Source organism: Dasypus novemcinctus, chromosome 21, assembly GCF_030445035.2.
Source record: "Dasypus novemcinctus isolate mDasNov1 chromosome 21, mDasNov1.1.hap2, whole genome shotgun sequence".
Lineage (NCBI taxonomy): Eukaryota > Metazoa > Chordata > Mammalia > Cingulata > Dasypodidae > Dasypus > Dasypus novemcinctus.
Window position 1 is genome coordinate 26,281,775 of NC_080693.1, and position 11,070 is coordinate 26,292,844.

Below are 11,070 nucleotides of genomic sequence, written 5' to 3' on the forward strand. Positions count from 1 at the left end.
CTTTTAGATTAATGATTCCCACGTATGTCAGAATCACTTAGGGATTAAAATACAGGGAAGTAGATGTGGCTCAAGCGATTGAGCTCCTGCCTACCACACGGGAGGTCCTGGGCTTGGTTCCCAGGGCCTCCTGGAGAAGATAAGAAAGACAGAGAGCTGGCACGACAGGCAGGTGCAGAGAGCTGATGCAACAAGATGACGTAACAAGGACACACAAAGAGGAAAGACAGTGAGAGACATAACAAAGCAGGGAGCTGAGGTGGTGCAAGCCATTGAGTGTCCCTCTCCCACATGGGAAGTCCTGAGAGGACTCAGGTTCGGGTCGCAGAGAGCACACAGCAAACGGACAGAGACCAGACAGTGAGCACAAACAACAAGGCAGGGGATAAATAAGTAAAATAAATCTTAAAAAAGAAAAATAGCTATGCCCCCATAGGACCGTCTTCATCAATTTCCCATGGCGGCTCCTGGGAATCTGGAATCTGTGCTCTTCTCCCCAGGGTCCTTGCCTTATATTTGTGTGGTGTCATTAGACACATTTTATGTGACATTGAGTAGTTTTAAAGAGTATGATAAAAGATTAATTTTATGCACAATATCTGAAATAAAGCCAATACCCCCAAATTAAGACAAAATTTCAAGAATCACAATTTCAAAGCTTGTGGTAGAAACTGTAACCCATTCATGCTGCTGCCACAGGGTGGAGCCTCTCTAGCTGACAAACAAACGCCTGCTCCCTTTGGAAGTATCAGAACGCGGAGGTTGTTTTGATCTTCAGGCGGTGATGTTGTGCACTGCTCTGTTTTTGGTTTGTTTGTGTATTTTTGAGGTACCAGGCAGGGGCTTGAACCTGGGACCTCATATGTGGGAGGTGGGTGCTCAACCACTTGAGTCACATCCGTTCCCCATCTGTACCGAGATGCCTAATGAGACATGACTACTAAATAATTGTCATGGGGCATCTTGGATGGGATCCTGGAACAGAAAAAGGACATTAGGTAAAAAATAAAGAAATCTGAATAAAGTATGGACTTCAGTTAATAGCAATGTATCAGTATTGGTTCGCTAATTGTTACAAATGAGGCATACTAATGTAAGATGTTAAATATAGGGAAACTGGGTGTAAGGTCATATGGGAACTCCAGATCTAGGTCTTGGGATGCTTAACCCAAAGCTCTTTTTACCCTCTGCTACAGCAGGCCCTGCTGCAAGCAGTAGGAGCTGGTCTGTAACCCATAGCAGAAGGAGCCCCCTTCCTCCTTCCTGTTAGAACCCCACTTTTGTTCAAGTGTCCATGCCTTCTCTTGAGGGTCTGACCCCAGAGAGGCCAACTCAGCTCCAGCCCCAGGTGGCTCTTCAATAGTGTAAGTCAGGGGTTTTCAGCTTTGCTGCACATCGGAGCCACCCAGGGAACTTTTCCAGGGCCTCAGTCCTTGCTCCCAGAGTTTCTGAGATATTTCATGTAGAGCGCAGCCCAAGAATTTTTTTCCTGTCCTAGAATTGTGTCACCTTGTTCTTTAGTGTTGCTGCTAGAGAACAATAAAGAACATGTCCATTAAATCCACCTCCTATGAGTCATGGAATTTTTTTTTAAAGATTTTAAAATTTATTCCAACCCCCGCCCCTTGTGCTGTTTTGTGCCCTATCTGCTTTCTGTGTCCATTCACTATGTGTTCTCCTGTGTTTTCTCTTTAGGAGACACCGGGAACCAATCCTGGGATCTTATGGAGTGGGAGAGAGGTGCTCAATCTCTTGTGCCACCTCAGTTCCGTGGTCTGCTATGTCTCTTATTGTCTGTCCTCTGTGTCTCTTTTTGTTGTGTCAGCTTGCTGTGCCAGCTCTCTGCAAGGGCCAGCACTCCACGTGGGCCAGCTCTCCACTTGGGTCAGCTCGCCTTCACTAGGTGGCCTCAGGAACTGAACCCTGGACCTCCTATAGGGTAGATGGGAGCCCACTTGCTTGAGCCACATCCTCTTCCCATCATGGAATTTTGATGGGTGTCATTTCTGCTAATCATCAGCTGTCAGAACATCTTCCTCTTTGAAGCCAATGCCTGGCTTTGGGCAAAACCTTCTGTGTCTTTTCCCCCAAAGGTGGAAGTTCTAGATCTGCTCAAAGTATGAAAAAGAATTCATCTATTGGATGACTGTAGTTGGTGTGGCCAAAGCCACACAAGCTGAGGGCAGAAGCAAGCATGGTAGTATCTGAATGTTATGTGTTATGTTATTGTTTTGAGTGGAGACTAAAGGGCCAGAAAGTCCTTTGACTGTTCTCTGAGTGGGCTGACAGGTCCACTACATTGCAAAATTTAACACTTAGGTCTTGTGGAGAGAAGGAAGTCCCCTTGGATTCGCCAAGGCCTAATATAATTGTTTACATCCCTCTCCTCACTATGCAGTTTCCTCCAGGTTCAGACCCCATCTCCATCATCCAAATAACCCATATCTCACACTAAGCGGTGGTATGAGAATGATGGGTAGTGTGGTCAACTGACTTGCTCAGTTTGGAGATGTCTGTCCATCTCCACCAGTGCTGTTTTTCCCCTTGTGGGCTCCAGTCACTTTCAACAATTCCTGATTATTGCTTGAAATGACCCCAGATTCTTCCAATGTCTTGACACCAAAGACACTGCCTAGACCTGTTTGTTCTCCCTTGGGTCCAGCATTGATAGATCAAACCACATCATGGGTGGGGAAGATCTAGCATTGACCATTTCTAGAATATATAACTTTACAAAAATGGATTTCTGCTTATCCACCATGGTGGTCCCATCCAAAAAAAATTGTTTTTAATTTGGGTATAGCTTAAAAGTTGTGTCTAATGGAAAAAGAAAGAGGAGGGAAAAAAATACCAAGATGGACTTGAATTATCTGCAAACATCAGTCTCTTACACTGGTTGCCCAGCATACTTCACCTGAATTCTTTTTGAGAATCCCCCATTTTAAGCTTCCTACTACACCTGTCATCAAGATTAATCAATCGCATTAACCAGTCAGAAGTTATATAGAAATTGTGGCCTCTAGTTCAGCAAACATTCCTTATCCAACCCTATGAAAAGGTACAATTTAGGTGACTAGTAATCTAATGTGATGCGAGGGGCTCTAAGATGCCAGCTACATTTCCTCTTTTCACCACTTTTACCCTGTGTCTAAAATTCCTGCCATTAGTTGTAGACTTTTGGCTTAAGATACTGGTTTTGTTTTTTGTTTTGTGTGTGTGTGAGGTACGGGGACCAGGGATTGAACCCTGGACCTTGTACACAGGAAGCCAGTACTCAACTACTGAGCCACACCCACTACCCTGAGTTAGTTACTCTGTTTGCTTGTGTTTTTGTTTTTGTTGTTGTTGTTGTTTCTAGGAGGCGCCAGGAACCAGACCTGGGACCTCCCGTGTGTGAGGCGGGCACTCAACCACTTGAGTGACATCCACTCTCCAAGATACTGTGTCTTCTTTTCTTAAAGATTTATTTTATTTATTTCTCCCCTCTCCCTTCATTGTTTGTGTTTGCTTTCTGTCTCTGTGTCTGTTCGTTGTGTCCTCATCTTCTTTTTAGGGGGCACTGGGAACCAAATCCAGGAACTCCCATTTGGAAGGAAGGCGCCTAATCATTTGAGCCACCTCTGCTCCCTGCTTGTTGTGTCTCTTTGTTGCATTATCTTGTTGTGTCAGTTCACCACAGCAGCCCATCGCATCAGCTCCTTGTCTTGCTTGTCTTCTTTTGGAGGCACTAGGAACCGAACCCGGAACCTCACCTGTGTGGTTGGCGCCCAACTGCTTGAGCATACCCACTTCCCAAGATACTGAGTCTTGAAGGTCACTGTTAAAATTCAAGTAATCTGGGAAACAGATGTGGCTCAAGTGATTGGGCTCTCATCTACCATATAGCAGGTCCAGGGTTCAATTCCAAGGGCCTCCTGATGAAAGGCAAGCTGGCCTGTGTTCTGAGCTGGCTCGTGCAGCATGCTGGCCTGCGTGAAAGTGCTGGCCTGAGCAGAGAGCTGGCACAGCAAGATAACACAACAAAAAGAGACACAGAAGAGAGACAATAAGAGATGCAGCAAACCAGGGAGCTGAGGTGGCGCAAGAGATTGATCACCTCTCTCCCACTCCGGAAGGTCCCAGGATCAGTTCCCAGTGCCGCCTAAAGAGAAGAGAAGAACACACAGCAAACGAACACAGAAGGCAGACAGCGAGCACAAAACAATGGGGCAGGGGAGTGGGAGAATAAATAAATAAATAAATCTTTTTTTAAAAACTCAAGTAATCTGGGAAGACTTCTCACATAGGTGCTGGTCCATGGCCAGGCTCCATCTCCAGGTGGGTGTTGTGCTACAGGCGCAGACCCCAAGGGTAGGACAGGTGCTTATCACCCGATGGGGAGATAGAAAAGGCTTACAAGAGAACACAGGCAGCCCAAACCCTGAGGGTCAGCAAGGGCAGTGGAGGAGCTGCCGGAGTGAGGAGAGAGGAATCAGGGAGCGCTTTGTGGATGTGATTTTTCAACCAAGTCTTGAAGCAGGAGAGCCGGGGAAGCTGCCCAAACTCCATCATTGGGCAGCATTTTTGTTTTGGTTATTTTGGGCGACAGGAGATTCTTTATGCTCATGTAAGGCAAAGGTGCGTTTTCTGACTGTTAGATTTGAAATTTCCTCTCAGGAGCTGACTGATGGTCAAAACAGTGGCAACCAGGCTTGAATGTACTTTGGTGCCCCGTTAAGGCAGGAGGTGGATCGCGTGTGAAGGGGACTTGGAAAAGGCAAAGTCGGGTTGTGGGGTAAAGAGCCCGGGGAGAAGGCAGCAGATGTGGGTTCTAGCCCTGGCCTCCCCCCTTCTCACCCGAGCCAACCTGGACAAGTCGCTGGCCTCATCTGGGCCTCCTCAGCCGTGAAAAGAGGAGCTCACCCCAGATGGCCCGCTGGCTTCAAGAGACCCTGACCACGGCCCACATACGGGAGAGGACTTTGTAAACTATTTTAGGTGTGAGGCATCTGTAAGGTTTGGGTTTTTTGTTTTTGTTTTTTTAAACCATGCCACAAAGCCTATATTTTGCCCATCTGGATGAGAGCTTTTGCCTCACGATTTTTATTTATTTGTTTATTTATTTATTTATTTATTTATTTATTTATTTCTACCCCCCCACACCCCGGTTGTCTGTTCTCCGTGTCTATTTGCTGCGTCGTCTTCTTTGTCCGCTTCTGTTGTTGTCAGTGGCATGGGAATCTGTGTTTCTTTTTGTTGCGTCATCTTGTTGTGTCAGCTCTCCGTGTGTGCGGCGCCATTCCTGGGCAGGCTGCACTTTCTTTCGCGCTGGGCGGCTCTCCTTACGGGGCGCACTCCTTGCGCGTGGGGCTCCCCTACGCGGGGGACACCCTGCGTGGCAGGGCACTCCTTGCGCGCATCAGCACCGCGCATGGGCCAGCTCCACACGGGTCAAGGAGGCCCGGGGTTTGAACCACGGACCTCCCATGTGGTAGACAGACGCCCTAACCACTGGGCCAAGTCTGCTTCCCAATTTTTTTTTTTAAGATTTATTTTATTTTATTTATTGCCCCCCACAACTTGCTGCCTATGCTCGCTGTCTGCTCTCTGTGTCCGTTCACTGTGCATTCTCCTGGGTCTGCTTGTCTTCTCGTCTCATCTTCTCTTTAGGAGGCTCCAGGAACCGATTCTGGGACCTATGGCGTGGGAGAGAGGCTCTCAAATGCTTGAGCCACCTCAGCTCCCTGGTTTGTTGTGTCTCTCATTGTCCCTCCTCTGTGTCATCTTTGTTGCGTCACCTTGTTGCATCAGCTCACGGCGCGGGCCAACTCACCTTCATCAGGAGGCCCCAGAAACCAAACCCAGGACCCCCCATATGGTAGATGGGAGCCCAGTCGCTTGAGCCACATCGACTTCCCCCTCATGATTTCTTGTATGACATCAAGGTCATGAGGTCAAGGGTGGGTTAATTTGAACAACTCACTTCTGCAGGCTAAAGTGAGTTTGAATGAGAGGGGAAGGCAATGGTCCCAAGATTAGTCTAGAGAGAGAATTTGTGTCAGTGGCAGAATTGAGCCTTAGAAACCAAGGGGTGTTAGTGGAGGGTTGATGTATGGGACCCCTGTATGATGTTATGCATGTTTGCTTTGTAAGTTCACAACTTTTACTATGCACTAATTGTTTATGTATGTTCATAAATAAATGATATAAGATAACAATCGGGTTGATTAGGGGAAAATACTTTAATAGTAATATTTTGACAATGCTTTTTTTTTCATTTTTTACCTTAACTTCTTTTTTTTTCAGATTTATTTTATTTATTTCTCTCCCCTTTCCCTGTCCCGCCCCAGTTGTCTGTTCTCTGTCCGTTTGCTGCGTGTTCTTTTTTGTCCACTTCTGTTGTTGTCAGCGGCACGGGAATCTGTGTTTCTTTTCGCTGCGTCATCTTGTTGTGTCAGCTCTCCGTGTGTGCGGCACCATTCCTGGGCAGGCTGCACTTTCCTTCGCGCTGGGCAGCTCTCCTTACGGGGCGCACTCCTTGCACATAGGGCTCCCCTACGCGGGGGACACCCCTGCGTGGCAGGGCACTCCTTGTGCGCATCAGCACTGCGCATGGCCAGCTCCACACGGGTCAAGGAGGCCCGGGGTTTGAACTGCGGACATCCCATGGGGCTCCATGGGCAAGATCAAGGATCAGTGGTGTCCTGCCCGTGGCGGCAGTTGTACTGGTTGTTTTGCTGACCTTGTGAAGACCCCAGAGCCCTGGTGATGAGCCATATAAACTGGGGGTACAGCTTTCTTCTGCTTTGCCCTCTGATCACTTGTTCTCTTGTACATTCTGCTGTTGTCTAGTTCCAGCCCAGCTCCTCTCACCTGTCCTGGCTCTCTTTCCTTGAAGCCCAGCCCTCACCTCTCCCCTGGGAAGCCTTCTCTTCTCTGCCTCTCCACCTGGCACCAAACCATGAAGCAGTTATTGGAAGGCTGAGGTTTCCAGATGTTGCTGCATTTTAACCCATGTGAAAGGGGGCGTGATTTCACCTAAGAGAGAGCTGGACCTTACAGGATCCCCAAGTCTCCCCTCAGGCTTAGAGAACTTGCCCAAGCAGTGCCTGAAAACATGGCCCTGCTGGATCACATTCTGAATGCCCTGCTTTGGGTTCCTTGGTACAATTATTAACTCTAGAGTAGGAGGCTGCCCTCTTGACCTACTTCTTTGCACCTTCATAGCTGGAGGTGCGAGGGGAACAGTGAAGACTTAATTGAGCCTCTTATTTCTCCCCACCACCTCATTGTTTGCTCTTGCTGTACCTGCTCAACCCTTTTTCTTTAGGAGGCACCAGGAACCGAATCCGGGAACTCCAAGATGGGAGGGAGGCATCTAATCGCTGGTGCCACGTCTGCTCCCTGCTTTGTTGTGTCTCTCATCACCCCTCTTGTGTCTCTTGTGGTGTCAGCTTGCTGCACCTGCCTGTCACATTAGCTCATTTTTTTCCTTAGGAATCACCAGGAAACGAACCAAGGACATCCCATGTGGTAGGTGGGAGCCCAATCAATTGAACCACATCCGCCTCCCTTAATTGAGCCTTGATTCAGCTTTATACAGTTGCTGTAGCATTTAGAGGTGAGATAGGAATAGTTCAGTTCAGCAGGTTTCTATTGAACGTGGGCCCAGCATCGCCAGCGCCTTCTGTAGGACCGTCTGAGACACATAAAGATGTCCTAGTCCTCAAGGCACACTCTCTTTCTCAGGGAGAAGATATGTCCATAGGGAATGGTTAAGTGACATAAGGAAAGAGGCATTTGTGCCACACTGAACGAGACTTAGGGTGTGTAGGACGCTCTGAGAGGAAGGCAGGATAAGCGAGGGAGGTGACAGTGATAAATAAGAATTTGATGTGGGGAGGTGGGAAAAGGAGAGCAGTGAGCAGGAAGAGAAAGCTATTCTGGCTTGTGTCAGGTCATCCCAGGCCCCAGGGTCACACACAGGTGGGAGAAGGGTTTTGAAGGATCTGGAGGTTTACAAGGTAAGTGCTTTTGGTCACTTTGTCCAAAATCCTGACAATGCCTTACACGTACAATATCTGAAAACACACTGATTATAGATACCAATAGCTTGGGAATAGCTTTGAATGTGGTCTACAGAGCATTGAAAATATAATTATGTTCAGTACTAGGCCCATATCAAGTATGTAAAGTAATTTGAGAGATGGCATGGTTTTAAACCATAAGATAGGGTGCAGCTGGTGCACATCTTCCACCAAAGGAAGAGAAGAGAAGGGATTGAGGTGAACAGGAGAAATGTTTCTTTTTCTTTTTCATGTCTCTGTCCCTGTGCGAATTTAGAAGGGCCAAGGTTCTTACCTGCCTTTTTTTTCTCTCTCTCTCTCTCAAAAGGAGCACAACTGCTCAGAATTACCTATAAAATTCAACTCTAAGGAAGTCCTGAGCCTGTGAGTAAATAATCAAACACCAGCCTGTCCCCAGCCCGACCCCAGTCATACACATCCTCTCACTCTAAATGGAACAGGATTTGTGGACCATATGTCCTGAACTCCTCTCCTCAGTAGGCTCTCTCATTGCTCCAGATGGACTCTAAGTTGGCTAATGAAATAAAGCAGATGGTGGGCAGGGGAGTAACTGGGAGGAGACAATTCATACTTCTCCTTTCTTTCTTTTTTTTTTAAGATTTATTTATTTCTCTCCCCTTCCCCTGCCCCCATCCCCAGTTGTCTGTTCTCTGTGTCTTTTTGCTGCGTCTTCTTCTTTGTCCGCTTCTGTTGTTGTCAGCGGCACAGGAATCTGTGTTTCTTTCTGTTGCATCATCTTGTTATGTCAGCTCCCCGTGTGTGCGGCGCCATTCCTGGGCAGGCTGCACTTTCTTTCGCGCTGGATGGCTCTCCTTATAGGGTGCACTCCTTGCGCGTGGGGCTCCCCTATGCAGGGGACACCGCTGCGTGGCAGGGCACTCCTTGCGCCCATCAGCACTGCATGTGGGCCAGCTGCACACGGGTCAAGGAGGCCCGGGGTTTGAACCGCAGACCTCCCATGTGGTAGGCGGACGCCCTAACCACTGGGCCAAGTCTACTTCTCTATACTTCTCCTTTCCACCCTACACACAAGGGCTGATCAAATTAAGCACTATCAATACCCAGGCCAGGAATTCTTCAATTTCCGTGTGCATTAGAACCCTGGAGGGCTTGTTACACTGCAGATTGCTGATCCACATCCTTAGAGTTTCTGATTCAGGACATACGGGGTAGGGCCTGAGAATTTGCATTTAGAGCAAGTTCCCAAGTGATACTGCTGCTGGTGCAGAGATCACCACATTGAGATCCACTAGGCTATTGGTTTTCAACCTTGGCTGCAGGTGAGAACATCTGGAAAGCTTTTTTTTTTTAAGATTTATTTTTTATTTATTCCCCCCCCCCCCCCCCCCCGCCCCGGTGAGTTGTCTGCTCTCTGTGTCCATTCACTGTGTGTTCTTCTGTGACTGCTTCTATCCTTATCAGCGGCATGGGGGATCTGTGTTTCTTTTTGTTGCATCATCTTGCTGCATCAGCTCTCCGTGTGTGACACCATTCCTGGGCAGCTCTCCTTACGGGGTGCATTCCTTGCACATGGGGCTCACCCACACGGAACACACCCTTGCATAGCAGGACACTCTTTGCACGCATCAGCACTGCGCATGGGCCAGCTCCACGCAGGTCAAGGAGGCCCGGGGTTTGAACCGCAGACCTCCCATGTGGTAGACGGACGCCCTAACCACTGGGCCAAGTCCGCTTCTCTGGAAAGCTGTTTAAACAATCCCATCCCCAGACCATATCTCAGATCAGACTATCTGGGTAACAGAAGACATCGGTAGTTTTTAAAGATCTCCAGATGATTTCAATATGCAGACAAGGTTGAGAATCACTGATACAGGCTTTTGAGGCAGAAGCCCATTGATACGGGTGTAGTGGGGGAAAACTCAGGAGTAAATGTTTGCCTCCTTGGTTCTTGGGGCAGGATACCATCGTCTGAACATCTTTCCTTGGGATGACTGCAGCTGGCAATGATTATGATGGTAATTGACTCCTCTTGGACCATGGCTTGGACAAAGGTTTGAGCAGAGTGAAGAAAGTTGAAATAGCAACCACGGAGAAACTGATGAAAGAAATGGAAAATTATTCCTGGGCAACAGCAAAAGACCTCAGTGAGGGGAGTGGATGTGGCTCAGTGGCTGAGCAACGGATTCCTGTAATCGAGATCCCGAGTTCAATTCCTGGCTCTGGTACCTCAAAACACACACACACACACACACACACACACACACACACACACACAAACACCACCTCAATGAGATGGAGACCATGAATTTATCTTGGGGTTCTCCAAAATACTTGATTTTTCCACTAGCTGCTAGCAGCCTAAACAAGGAAAGTGGACATTTGGACTGAACCAGGGCTAATAAACTTGCCAGGCAGTTCCAGAAAGTAGGGCAGGGGAGTTAAAGATATTGATGTGAGTGTGGCTAAAGTGATGGACTCTCAGGCCTAATTCCAATGAAGAATTCAAGAGAAGTTTTCAGATGGTGCAAACACAGAGGCCCACCCCTACCTCTGGGCACCCCTGGACCCCCAGGCTTGGTTAATCATACTGTCCCTTTTCCTTAACTACAATGATTGGTCCAGGAGTGAGTACAAGACCAAACTGGACCAACACAGTCCTCTCCGATAACTGATATGTGGGAGGGGCACTGTAATTTGAGGCAACATTAGGTAGGATGGACGGCCTCTCCCAAGGAGTGACGTTTAAACGGAAACCTGAATGACCAGAAGCTTGTGTAAAGTTATAGATGAAGGACAGAGGAAGTAACAAGTGCAAACGTCCTGAGGCCAGAACTGACTAAGCTTGTTAAAGGCCGAGAAGGCGGCCCGCGTGGAATGCTGTTCCCATTGTCTGAACCGCTCTCCCCCTCGCTCTTAACATAGGTAATCGCGCAACCTTCAGATTTCAGTCCGACTGTCCGTCTTCAAGTAAGCCCTTCCTGACCGCAGTGTGGGTCTCCCTTCGCCTTCAGCAGGTGACCGGCCTGTCCCCAGGGTCTAGGGG